Source organism: Pseudophryne corroboree, chromosome 5 (genome assembly GCF_028390025.1).
Source record: "Pseudophryne corroboree isolate aPseCor3 chromosome 5, aPseCor3.hap2, whole genome shotgun sequence".
NCBI classification, from domain to species: Eukaryota; Metazoa; Chordata; class Amphibia; order Anura; family Myobatrachidae; genus Pseudophryne; species Pseudophryne corroboree.
Window position 1 is genome coordinate 594,820,519 of NC_086448.1, and position 13,674 is coordinate 594,834,192.

Sequence of the window (13,674 nt, forward strand, 5' to 3'; positions counted from 1 at the left end):
CAAAAATCCTAAAGCTAAATACAGTATTAATGGCACTATACTGGAAACTACTGAGGAGGAAAGGGATCTAGGAGTCACTATTTCAGATGACTTAAAGGCAGGTAAGCAATGTAACAAGGCAATGAGGAAGGCTAGTCAGATGCTTGGCTGCATTGGGAGAGGAATCAGCAGAAGAAAGAAAGAAGTAATAATGCCACTGTATAGGTCATTGGTACGGCCTCATCTAGAATACTGTGTTCAGTTCTGGAGGCCATATCTTCAAAAGGATATTAATACATTAGAGACTGTACAAAGGAGGGCAACTAAAATGGTGCATGGCCTACATCACAAAACATACCCAGAAAGACTAAGAAATCTCAATATGTATAGTTTGGAGCAGAGAAGGGAAAGGGGGGCATGATAGAAACTTTCAAATATATCAAGGGTTTTAACAAAGTCCAGGAGGGAAACATTCTCCAAATGAAGAGAAGCAATAGGACATGATGACATGCACAGAGACTGGAGTAGGGGAGGTTCAGGGGAAATTTGCGGAAAAATTATTTCACAGAAAGGGTAGTGGACAAGTGGAATAGCCTCCCATCAGAGGTGGTAGAGGCTAAGACAGTAGAGCAATTTAAACATGCATGGGATAGACATAAGGATATCCTTACAACGAAATAAGGATCAAATAAGGTTAGAGATAAAAATAATATAAAAAAAAAAAAAAAGGGGTAGACTAGATGGGCCAAGTGGTTCTTATCTGCCGACAAATTCTATGTTTCTATGTTTCTATCTATTTAGTCCTGGTGGTATGTCCAGTTTCCAACATGCGCTGTATCCCCCCATGGTTTTCACTGCAGTAATGAGACCGACCACATGGAGCGGAGGCCACTGTGCTGTTAACAGAAGGTAAAGAGGGTAGGGGCTGGAATGAACAGATTGGAGAAAAGGCTGGCTGAAGTAAACATAGACCATGGCTGGTCCATTTACTAGTATAATATAACAATGAGAGTCTTTAACATATTTTACTAGAAAGAAACAGAGTTTTATTCTGGGAAATGACCAAGGCTCTCAAAACACTTGTTCCTTTCTTGATTGTTTTCTGAATATAACGATTGTGTACACAGAGTGTAGTGAGATTTAGATATGTCAATTCTTTTTTATGGATATTTCCTTTATTTTCCATAAAGTACAGTATGCAATATGGCCAAAACTATGTGGACATCTAAACCTAACATTTACTGCATATGTTCTTGTTGAGAACCTCAATCCAAAATCCTAGTCTTTAATATGGAGTTGCTCCTCCTTTGCTACTATAACAACTTCCACTCTTCTGGGAAGTAATTCCACTAGATTTTTTTAAATGATTTTGAATATTTGCAGCCAATCAGCCACATGAGCATTAATGTGGTTGGGCACTGATGTGGGTTTAAGGCCTGGCAATCAGGTAATATTCCAATCATTCTTATAGCTGTTCAACAGACTCTTGAAGGCTTGTTCAATTTAACACACCAAACTATTATTTGATGGATTTTGCGTTCTGCACAGGGGCACAGAAAATGTCCTTCAAAAAACAGTTGCTACAAAATCGAAAGTACGCAATTCTTTAAAATATGTATGCTGACCAGTGTCAAATTGTTATATTAATCATCTATATACAGTATCGTGCTATTTTGTAGTTTGCTATTCATACTGAAAGCTATACAAATCAAATACAAAAAAATCTAATATTGTAGTGTTAATTACAAACACAAGATACCTTTTTATATAAGATGTTAGTGGGAATTAATAGTGTGAAATATTAATTAATCATTGGAAATATTTGGTAAAACCAAGAAATAAATAATGGAACATTTTTTTGTTTTGTCTTTTTATATAAACTTCAGTAGTGCAAAGAAAATGTTTTATATTTGCATGGGCAGATATAAATTCTCTTCCAAATTCTATTCTTTGTTTTGAGACTTATCCTTTAATAAAAAAGAGAATACACTATACTGTACCACATGGAGATTTCCCAGGAATCAAATTAATAGGATCATTATATGAACAATATGGTGGTAATGTCTCCTCTTTTCCTTATAAAATACATTGTTATAACAAGTAGAATGTGAGAAAAAGAAATGATAGGCTTAATCAAGTCAAGTATTATCAAACATACAATTGACTGGCTAAAACTTGTCCTATTTCTGCTTGAAAAGTTTATTATTGTATTGTGAGTTTCAGGCCCACTGTCCAAGGAAGAAAAAGTTTAAATAATAACAGTTTCAAACAATTTAGCAAATAATTGTTTATTCCATAATAAAACACAGCCTTTTGATTGACAAATCTTACAATCTTCACTTTAAATTTTGCTTGTATCTCTATTGTTGTTGGCTAACATACACATTTACCAACACAGTATGTTTACCTGCACTCCTGCAATTCTACTTCTCTGTCTATTTTATTCAGTCTCCACTCCTTTTTCCAATATTTATTTTTACACCCATTTACCCATACTATGTTCAGGTTTTCATCAACCATCCCCATCACTACTTGTCTACCTAATCATCTGCTTCCCTTTCCCTCTTCCCTTCCTGTCACCCCACTTTCTGTTACTTCTGCCCCAACATGGTCCTACTATCCCACCATTCAGCCCAGTTTCCTTCCTCCATTCTCTGTCACTTCACCTCATCTCCATCTGCTTCAAATTTATCTCCCTCCCTGCCCTCCTCCTGCAGTTTCACTGCTACCTTAGGAGCCCACACAAACATTATGCCTGCATCCAAATTAATATCACTTTAATGCTGCAGCAACCCTGATAATCTAATTTTGTATCTATCCCACACCCTCTATTCTGTGCCCCTGTAATGCCAGATCTGTTTGCAACAAGCTGGTCCCCATCCATGACCTTTTAGTTTCCAACTCCTTGCATCTCCTTGCCATTTCAGAAACCTGGAATACTTACCCTGACACCACTTCTCCTGCTGGTCTCTCTGCTGGGTGCCTCACACTCTCACAATTCCCTCCATTATCTAAGGTGAAATCAACATCCCAATCAATATCCCACAAAATCCTCTGCCTCTAAACTTCTTAGTCTTACATGTTGCTTGGTCTTTCCCAAAGGACCTCCTCCCTCTCCCGTGTGAATGGGAGCTCTCTGGATCTGGCCTTCACTCACCGCTGTGGTATTTCTGATTTCTTCAACTCCCCATTTCCCCTCTCTGACCACCACCTGCTCACTTTTAACTTATCTCTCCCTGCTACTCTATATCTACCTCCTAATGTTACCATCACTAAACATAACATTGAGGCTATTGAGACCACTTTCCTATTCTTCCTGCTTGACTCACTTCTCTCCTCTATACTGTATCTCTCATCTCTGAACAAGCCACTTCCCTATACAATACCTCCCTTACGTCGGCTCTTGACTCTGTCACTCCACCGACCACTATTTACCCTTGCAGATCAACACCTCAACCCTGGTACAATGCACCAGATATCTGCAAAAATACTCACGTACTGCTGAGTGACAGTGGAGGAAATCACACCCTAAAGCATACTTTCTCCATTTCAAACTTGATGCTTTTGATGCTCTCATTCTTCAGTGGTGCCCTTTCCCTTGCTAAACAGTTATACTTCAAGAACCTCATATCCTCCCAGTCTTCAAACTCCTGTTTGCCACACTCAACTCTCTCCTCTGCCCAACCCACCTTGTCTCCCCTCCTCACTTTCTAGTCTTGACTTTGCCACTTACATCCAAAATTGACTCCATACCGATGGAGCCACGCTAATCATAGCTCCGACTGTGCTTGAGCGCACACTGCCTAGGTGTGCCCACTGCAGCTCTGGGCCGTGCGGGTCTGTGACTACCATTCACTACAATGGGAGTGTCTCTGTGCACTCCCATAGTGTGGTTAGGTGTCAGATCGCCTAGTTCTGCTGGGAGTGCACGTTTCCGATGGAGCCGCACTAGATGAGTGTGGCTCCATCTGAATATCAGGACATCACATCCCACCAGACCATCAGCAACCAGTCACCTCCATTCACTTACCACCCCTCCACAGCCCTCTTACCAACTCTGACATTTTTCTCCCAATTATCTGGAGAGGAAGACATGGCCCTCATCCATTCCTCCACCCTCCACCTCCCAACTTTATCCTATCCCCTCCTGCCTCCTCTGCTATCTCTCCCTTTCTTCCTGTTCCCATATTGCCCACCTCTTCATTCTCTCCCTCTCATCGGGCACTATCCCATCTGCCTTCAAGCATGCACTCATCTCATCTATTCTTAAAAAAACTACCCATGACCACTCTTCTACTATCGACCCATCTCTCTCCTCCCTTTTTGCCACCAAACTCCTTGAGCATATTGTCTGCAACCATCCTTACTGCCTTTCTTTCCTAGAACTCACTGCTTGACCGATTCCAGAATGGCTTCTAACCTCTCCACTCCACTAAATCTGTCTTCACAAAAGTCTGCAATGACCTCCTTTCTGCTGAATCCAAATGCCATAACATTCTGATTATTCTCCTTGACCTCTCTGCTGCTTTTGACACTGTAGACCACCCTCTCATTCTGCATATTCATCACTTCCTTGGTCTGTGTGATACTGCCCTTTCCTGGCTATCCTCCTACCTCCCTGACCATTCCTTATTTATCTCCTCTCATGACTCCATCTCCCCCCACTTCCCATAACTGTAGATGTCCCCCATGGCTCTGTTATTGGTCCTCTTCTTTTGTCTCTCTATTCATATTCTTTAGGTAAGCTCATTAGTTCTTTTGACTTACAATATTATCTCTATGCTGATGATAATCAAATCTACCTTTCCTCCTCCGACCTCTCCTTATTTATATATCCAACTGTATCTCTGTAATATCTTCTTGATTGTCTCAGCACTTTCTTATACTTAACATGTCTAAGACTGAACTGATCATCTTCCCAGCCTCCTGCACAACCTCATCTCCCACAATTTTGTTATCTATTCATGGCACTACTATCTCCACTAGTCCCTAAGTGTGCTGTCTTGGAGTGATCCTTGACTCCTCCCTTTCCTTCAAACCACACATTCAGCACCTCTCACAAACCTATCATTTTTATTTCAAAAATGTTTCCAGGATCAGACCCTTTCTCATCCGGGATGCTACAAGGATCCTCATCCGCTCACTGGTCATCTCCAGACTGGACTATTGTAATCATCTACTAACTGTCATACCTGACAAATGCCTATCTCCACTCCAATCTTCCTCACCAGAGGGCAGAGAAAGCTGGGCAAAGGGTGCAGATCCCAGTGCTGCCCTGTGATCTCACCAGCCTGAGCTGGCAAAATTATCACAGGGCTCACTGCGGTATTTAAAAAAAATAATGTAAATTTGCCCACATCGCATTTCTCATTATAAGTATGAGGAATGTGATGTGGCTTACTAAAAAAAATGAAAATTGAAGGGTTTGGAGCAGTTTTTAATGAAAACTGCTCCAAATGCCCTTTAATACAGTACATTAAGGTGATACTAACATTATTTTATTATAAATAATGTTAATAAATACTCCCCTTAGTCACTCTATATTGCAGGCAAGCAGAGATGAGAGAGGAATAGATTTCAAATATATTTTAGCTTTCACACAAACTAATTTTTTTGTAATACTGTATAAGATGGCTTTTGAACTAAGACTATTTTGTCAATTACCCTTTGGAAATGGAGCTCTTTCACCCTTTCTTACCTACTCTGTTACATATGTCTAGAAGTGTTCCTCCATTGTTGCACAAACTGTATTATTGAAAGATACATTTGCCATTTAGATTGCTATTAATAAAATGCTGAGAAGAACTGAAGTGACTACAAGGTAACCCTAATTTTCATCCGGGCTTGGAGAATGCAAGATTTCTAGAATAGTGGCAGAAGGGCAGTTCAGACATTTTTCGATCCTGTAGACACACTCCTCACCTTCCAACAGATTTGGAACATATTTTCTTTAAATTCCTCTCAATTTTTTTTATATGTTCAAGCATGCCATTATGCAATGTTACTTCTGTGAATTGCCCTCCACAGATATCTTAGATAACATGTTACATTAGCTGAAGTCAAATTATAAAACAAAATATGTTTTTAATATTTATTAAGTCTTGAAATGAACATTCATTAGCAAGAAACATGTAATGCCTGGAAATTCTATATTCCTTACTAAGAATCTCACTTTGAAATACTTATAGTATGTTGATCTACAAAAGGTTCATATAAAAATAAATAGATCAAATTTACTGCCTCTCTAGCTCAGAGGAAACATTTTGTATCAACAGAAACTGTCCATTGCTTGAAATGCAAGAGAGCTAATGCAACCTTTCAACACAGTTTTTGAGAGTATATGAATCTTGCAAAATTTTGGAATAATCTCATGATTTTTATCAACTTATATGGTATGCATCTGCCAAAAGATCAGCTAGTGCTGCTCAGTTGTAAATTTGACAATTAGATCCCTCCCCCAGTCAAACCAATTTTAATAGTTATCCTATCATCAAAAAAGTGATACTCTGAAAATGGATATCCAACCATTCTCTACAAAGTCAAAGTTGACCAACTTAAAACCATAAGTTTTGACCATTGGTCTACATAACCTGAAATTGAAAAAGTTGTTTTCAAATTCTATACTGTAGGAAATGAAGTATTACCTGCAGAAAGTCAATCTCATAATGTAATCTAATTGAGTCAACAACCTGATTCTTGTATGAATGTCTTGGCACTGTCTAAAGGAAAACAAGCTGACTTTAAAACACCCCAAGCCCCACCATCTAATCTTCTGCTACTATTGGAAAATCTTTAAAATATCCGCTGTCAAAGTCGAAAAATATTGTAATGCATACCCCATGTACTAACCCCACACACATGCCCACTGTGCATGCACTTATTCCGCCGTGAGGGTGCATATCCGCAATTTGCGTAAAGTAGCTCCCCACGGCCATGCACCTTAGCGCGTGGTATGCGCATTTACGGTAGAGTTTGTGAACGCATAGAGGGTTATTAGAACATTACATATTTAACCCAAATAGTGTACATTTTAGATATAGCTCCCTTGTACTACATCAGCAAGTATCAACAGTTTAAACAGTTCCAGGACTAAGAGATTCGCCTTTGCATGATAGAAAGGGTCAGACAAAGGTTGGAAGGTGATGTCTTTTATCAAGCTGTAGGGTATTTTGAGGGTAACATTCCGGTGTTGGTTAGAGAAAGATTGCATGTTCCAGCGTATAGTTATGTGCAGAAGTAGAATATAGATATTAACTGTATTTACTGTATATGTATGTGGCGGGAATCCAGAGGATACCACCCACAAGAGCAGTTGGGGTAAGACATCGCCAATCTTTTCAAATCCACCTATGATCTCTTCTGTAATGTAAAGACACATCCCTGTGTCCAATGGACAATGAGATTACAGTGACCATTGTATTGTGTATGCATGTTGTGTATAAAAAGCCCATTGTTGCCTGGCCGGTCAGAAGACTCTGAACGCTTTCTATCTGACTAGCGGAGGACCGGCCGGGTTGCGCTTGCGAACATTCTCACGTATGTACATTCTCTGTAGCCATTATTCTGTTTAGATTTATCTTGTTAGCCTGTAGTGTATGATTTGTACTGTTTTACCTTTTGAAATAATCCACGGTGGCCTTAGAACCCTGTGGTTTCAACTACAAACCGGTGTTGTGTCCTCACTTTCCTGCAAGGGTTTAAAGCATATTTAACTGTATAAGGTTTATAAGTATTGATAAGGTGTACGCACTGCGGGTACTTTATACCGTCAGCGCTACTTAAGGTTTAAGGTGTAACATCATTGCAGTGCTTTGCTGCATAAGGTTTAATGTGTAACATCATTGCAGAGCTTTGCTGCATAAGGTTTAAAGTGTAATCATATCATTGTTTTGTATAACTGTATAAGGTTTAAAGGTTATCAATTGTGTGTGCGTGCGCTGTGTGTACTCTGTACACTCAGCGCGGCATGTGTACGCCAAGTACGTACCACGTGCAGGACTCTGTACGCAAATAGCGTACAAAGTGCGTAGCACGTGTATTCAGTCTAGCGGCCATAGTGGCTCCAAGGTAATAGTGTATCTAGAGGTATAGCTTTTTGGTCTAAGATAATATCAACATTATCAATTGGGGGCATCGTCCGGTTCTTCCTCATACCCGCAGCCTAGCAGGTTTATGCAGACTTTATCTATCAGCAAAGGGCGGAAAGGTATCCCCTGTAAGCCTTCTCTTGGTCAGTGGATACACAAGTGCTGATTAGATAAGCGTCTGCCCTGCATGGTTTGTAGGGATGCTGGAGGGATCCGTAAGGTAAGAACGCAAAGCTATTTCTAAAATCTGTGAAATTTCTGTTTGGCGCCAAATGCGCACACAACACACGCATACACCTGTATTTTGTACTTTGCATATCTGCTCGCATTATTGCCGTAAGCATTGATTACTAGATTCATTTTGACCTGTACTGAGAAAATTTGTTGCTATTTAGTTAAAATACAGTTAATAGTTAAGGAAGTAAGTGTAAGACGCACACACAGCCTGGCCTAGTTGTAAAGGTTTATACAGTAGAAGCTGTGTGTTGTGTTCAGTAAACGATTATAGTTAAATATCGCTTACATTTATAGAAGTGTGGGTTTTGTAGTACTGCGGACGTACGGCCTTTGTACACGTGTCTCGGACAGCGTTCGGGACTGCGTACGCAACGTAAAGGCATACACACGTGGCGTGTTCATGCAACGTGCGTAAAAGTACGACCGCTAAATACAAATCGCACAATAGCATTGTTTTAGTTTAGGCGCGAGACGGTAGCCACGCGATAATAACACAAATTGATCAGATTCCAATATTTAGTTTAAATACCTTTTTTACTGTATCACCTCTGGTACTAAGGCTGTTTTATCTGAATGAAAGTTAATTTTCTGTACAGAAAAACCAAAGTGTATATGAGTGAACGAGCGTGAGTGTGCAAACAATAAAGGTTTTGTGGACCCAGGGAATTCGGGATCCCGTAGGAGACCACACCAGGTGAGTGGACACTTGGTGGCGTGAGAGTGGCTTGCTCACGTTAACATTGATTAAGGTACAAAGGAGCAAGTAGTAGATAACAGCAGACCAAGAGGTCAGCGAAGTCAGAAAACCGCTGACAAAGTCAAGCGAAGCTCTGAATACCGCAGCCTAAAAGGTCAGCGAGGTTTTTGTGTAGAGAGCGCAGCCCAGGTGGTTGGCGTAGAACTCATATAGGCACGTTCAGATACGCTCCGGCTGAGGTTTCGCAGCCTGAAAAATGATTCCATTGGTCGCACGGCGGATAAGTAACAGTTACCTATACGCTGGGCGATTGGACCGCGCGTTCGTGGGTGCAATACTTAGCCCACCGCGATACCCTTTTATGAGTTTTGCGTAAAATTGTGGGATCATTGGTGCTAGGTGTAGCACACGCAACGTGATTTGTGTAAGAATTTTTTTGTTTTAAGGGAGTTTTCGCTGGTCACTCAGGAAATCTCCAACGACCAATATTTACTGGGAAGGGTAAGTCACTCCCACACACTTTCAGTAAATAGAGGTTACACAGGGGCCCTAGGTTGGGTACGTACTGGCGCTGACGACAGTGCTTAGGTGTATTGGCCAACGTGGGCGTGAGTGGGTGAGAGCACTCGTTGAACTTTCACTGTTGCCTTATAATTGAGTATTTTGGTTTTTTGTAGGAATTAGCTGAGAAGGCAATACCTGCAAAAGATGGGGGCCAGTTGCTCAAGTAAGGGACGATCAACCAGGGTTCAGGTTGATATTCCGCGGCACAAGGGGTCGACGAGATACATAATGTGTGAGAAATATGGATCACACGCAGAGGTTTTATGCAATGAATGGGAACGTATGACTGCGGAAGATAGGGAACCATTCCCTAAGGTAGGCAGTTTTAATCCAGAGGTGTTGCAGAATTTAAGGATTAGGATATGTCTGTTAAAATCCCGAAAAGAAAGGATCAGACACTCAAATTGTTTACATTTATGGCAACGAGAGAGTGATATGCAAAGGGAACTAGCTCATGCAGCCGGTTCCAACCCTAGCAGGAAACTGATTGCAACTGCACCACCACCACAATATATTACAGGAGAGAAAGTGGCTACAGACAATGGCATTCTAATATATGATAAGAGTGAACTTGATAAATGTATTAATGTTAACCCGTGCAAGTTGTATCCCATCTTAAACTTCCCTCAGGACTGCGATCAAGAAGATGAGCCCAGCACGATATCGGCACTCTCTCTGGCAGCCACCATACAAGACACACAAGTGGGCACGGCCCAACCAGTAAGAACAGTAGCAAAGGCCCCTAGCGGAGGGACAGGTGAGGTCGTGTCCACAGGTAAGTACGGTACAGTACATTATGCAGAGACAATTGCACCTCACATTGTAGAAGCAACCCTGAATGATGTAATTGAAATAAATCCTGTCAGGGTGATCGCAGTCCCCAATGGGAAGACTGATGCTCAGGGAATCACTCCCGTCAGGAACATTGCTATGCATTGTCCTTGGTCCCGGACAGAATTGAGGACAATTATGTCTGAATTTCCCGATCCCAGAAAGGATCTTGCCGCATGTCAGAGGTTTATTAGAGAATTAGGTAACGCCACCAAACCCACAAACAAAGATTGGCGGACAGTGCTATGGGCATGTTTGCCCTCCAATATTGACCCTGTGAAATTCATTGCTGATTGTAAATTAGATGCAGAAGTACCTCTCACTGATGAGTACACTCAGGAGAATGTACGACAGATCAATCTGCAGTTAGGAGTATATTTCCCTACTGTTGTCAAGTGGAATAAAATCTTTTCCATAAGACAAAAAGAAGGTGAAACTGCTTCTGAATATTTCCATCGAGCACTGCAGGAAATGGCTAGATACACTGGGGTTGAGGACATTAAGGAAAATGTACATCATAGAGAGGTAGCTGTGTCCGTATTAATGGACGGCTTGAAAGAAACGTTGAGAACAAGGGTACAAACCACTCAACCTAACTGGAGAGGTATTTCGGTGGCTGCATTAAGAGAGTCCGCTATCGAGCACGATCGGAACATCATTAAGCACAGGGAGTCACAGGGGGATAAGCTGATGACCGTAAGTATCAAAGCCCTGACAACGAAGCCACATCAGCCAAAACCCCAGACCCCTGATGGTAAGTCGTATGTAGTGAAATGTTATAATTGCAAGAGGCAAGGACATTACGCACGGAACTGTAATTATAAAAGCAACGTATATCGACCCCCTAGACCAGAACATGACTCACAGCATAACACACGTAATTGGGATCAGGGATCGCACAGGAGGAATTATGAGCCACACGCAGGGGAAACAAGGAGGTACCCACCTAGGAGGGACTGGCAGGCCTCTGGAAATTCTCAGCTACCCCCCTCACATATTGTAGCTGCCAGCACGCTGCGGGAGGGTCACAACATACAATAGGGGTTAGGCCACACCTGTAGTTTGCAGCCAGTGAAGTTGATTGCTAGCCTTGGAAATGAACACGAGGTTACAGTTGATGTAGCTGGTAGATCACTACCTTTGCTTGTAGATACAGGGGCGGCCAGGTCAGTGTTAAATTCAACGGTAGGTATGAAAACCACGGGTAAAACAATTTCAGCAATGGGGGTAACAGGAGTAGTGCAACACTACCCTTTAAGTAGACCAGCGGGGGATTACGATAGGGCCTTTGCAGACCAAGCACTCCTTTTTGCTAGCTGCATCGGCTTCGACTAATCTACTTGGGAGAGATTTATTGTGTAAGATGAGGTGTGTCATATATTGTACTCCTGAGGGTGTATTCTTAGATATACCCGAGATTCACGTTCAGGAAGTGCACGATATGTTAGACACCCCACAAAGGTTGATGTCACACTCTGCTGTTATAGACAAGTGTCCAGCCAAGGTAGAGGAAATGATCTCCCAGATACCGGAATCCCTCTGGACCAAAGATGGACAAGACACTGGATTGATGGCAAATGTAGCTCCTGTAGTAGTGCAAGTAAAAGATGGTAGGATAGCTCCAAAAATCCCACAGTTTCCTCTGAAGCCAGAGGTGGAATTAGGAATGTACCCAGTCATAGAGCGCTTGCTACAACAGGGCATCCTAGTTAGGACGTCCAGCACTGCCAATAGTCCCATCTTCCCTGTGAAAAAGAGTGGGGAGAGCGGTTACAGGCTAGAGCAGGATCTAAGGGGGATAAACAAGATAGTTGAGAGCCAATTCCCCGTAGTGCCAAATCCAGCTGTCATCCTCATGCAAATTCCCCCTACTGCAAAATTTTTCACTGTCATTGACCTCTGTACTGCTTTCTTTTCGGTCCCTCTGCACCCTGACAGCCAATATTTGTTTGCATTTACATACAGGGGAGTACAGTACACCTGGACTCGACTACCCCAAGGTTTCATTGACAGCCCAAGTATTTTCTCCCTGGCTTTGCATGACTGTTTACAATCCTTTCAACCTGAGAGCGGATCAGTATTAATACAGAATGTAGATGACTTACTGCTATGTTCAGATTCACTCGAAGCATCCTTGAAAGACACAAGACAGCTTCTGTTTCACCTTTCTAATACGGGACACAAGGTTTCAAAGGATAAGTTACAGTTGTGCCAGACCAAGGTAAAATATTTGGGACATTGCTTGACACAAGGACTGAGACACCTCACCGCTGATAGAATACAGGCGATTCGCGACATGACTCTGCCACAAACCCAGCAGCAGATCCGCACTTTCCTTGGAATGTGTGGGTACTGCCGAAACTGGATCCCAGGGTTCTCCATACTGGCTTTACCTTTACAGGAAATGGTCTCCTCGAACAAACCAGATTGGATCTCTCACACAGATGAGTCCGAACTGGCATTTGAGAGACTTAAACAATGCCTATCACAGGCACCTGCATTAGGCATGCCAGATTATGGGAGACCTTTTGAGTTGTACGGTACATAAAGTGCTGGGTGTGCGGCAGGTGTCCTAACCCAGAGACATGGTGATGCCAGCAGGCCGGTAGCTTACTGCAGTGCACAAATGGACACCGTAGCACGGTCTCTCCCCACATGCTTGCGAAGTGTTGCAGTGATAGCCTTGCTAGTGAGTAAAAGTGAAGATGTAGTGTTGGGACACAACCTGACCATCCATACACCTAATGCAGTATCAGCCTTACTGAACTCTGCCCAAACCAGACATGTCTCATCAGCACGGTTTACAAGGTGGGAATTAGCACTAATGGCACCTGTGAACATCACCATAAAGAGATGCAGCGCACTAAATCCTGCAACTTATCTCCCAGGTGTGCCTGGACAGGCACAAAGGGTGGAGGATGAGAATGATGGTGAAGGAGGATTTAGTATAAACACTGACACACATGATTGTATGGAATATCTGAACCAAATTTTCGCTGCAAGACCCGACATTAGAGACAACCCACTGAAAGGCGTAGATTTTACTTTTTACACTGACGGTAGTATCCACAGACAGATGGACTCGGGAGACTTGTGTACTGGATACGCAGTCGTAGATGACTAAGGTATCATGGAAGCTGAACCCCTGGGCCCACCGCACTCAGCACAAGTTGCTGAGCTGGTCGCCCTAACCAGAGCATGTGAATTGGCTAGGGGTAAGTCAGCCAATATTTATACAGATTCTAGGTATGCCTTTGGAGTAGTGCATGATTTCGGGGC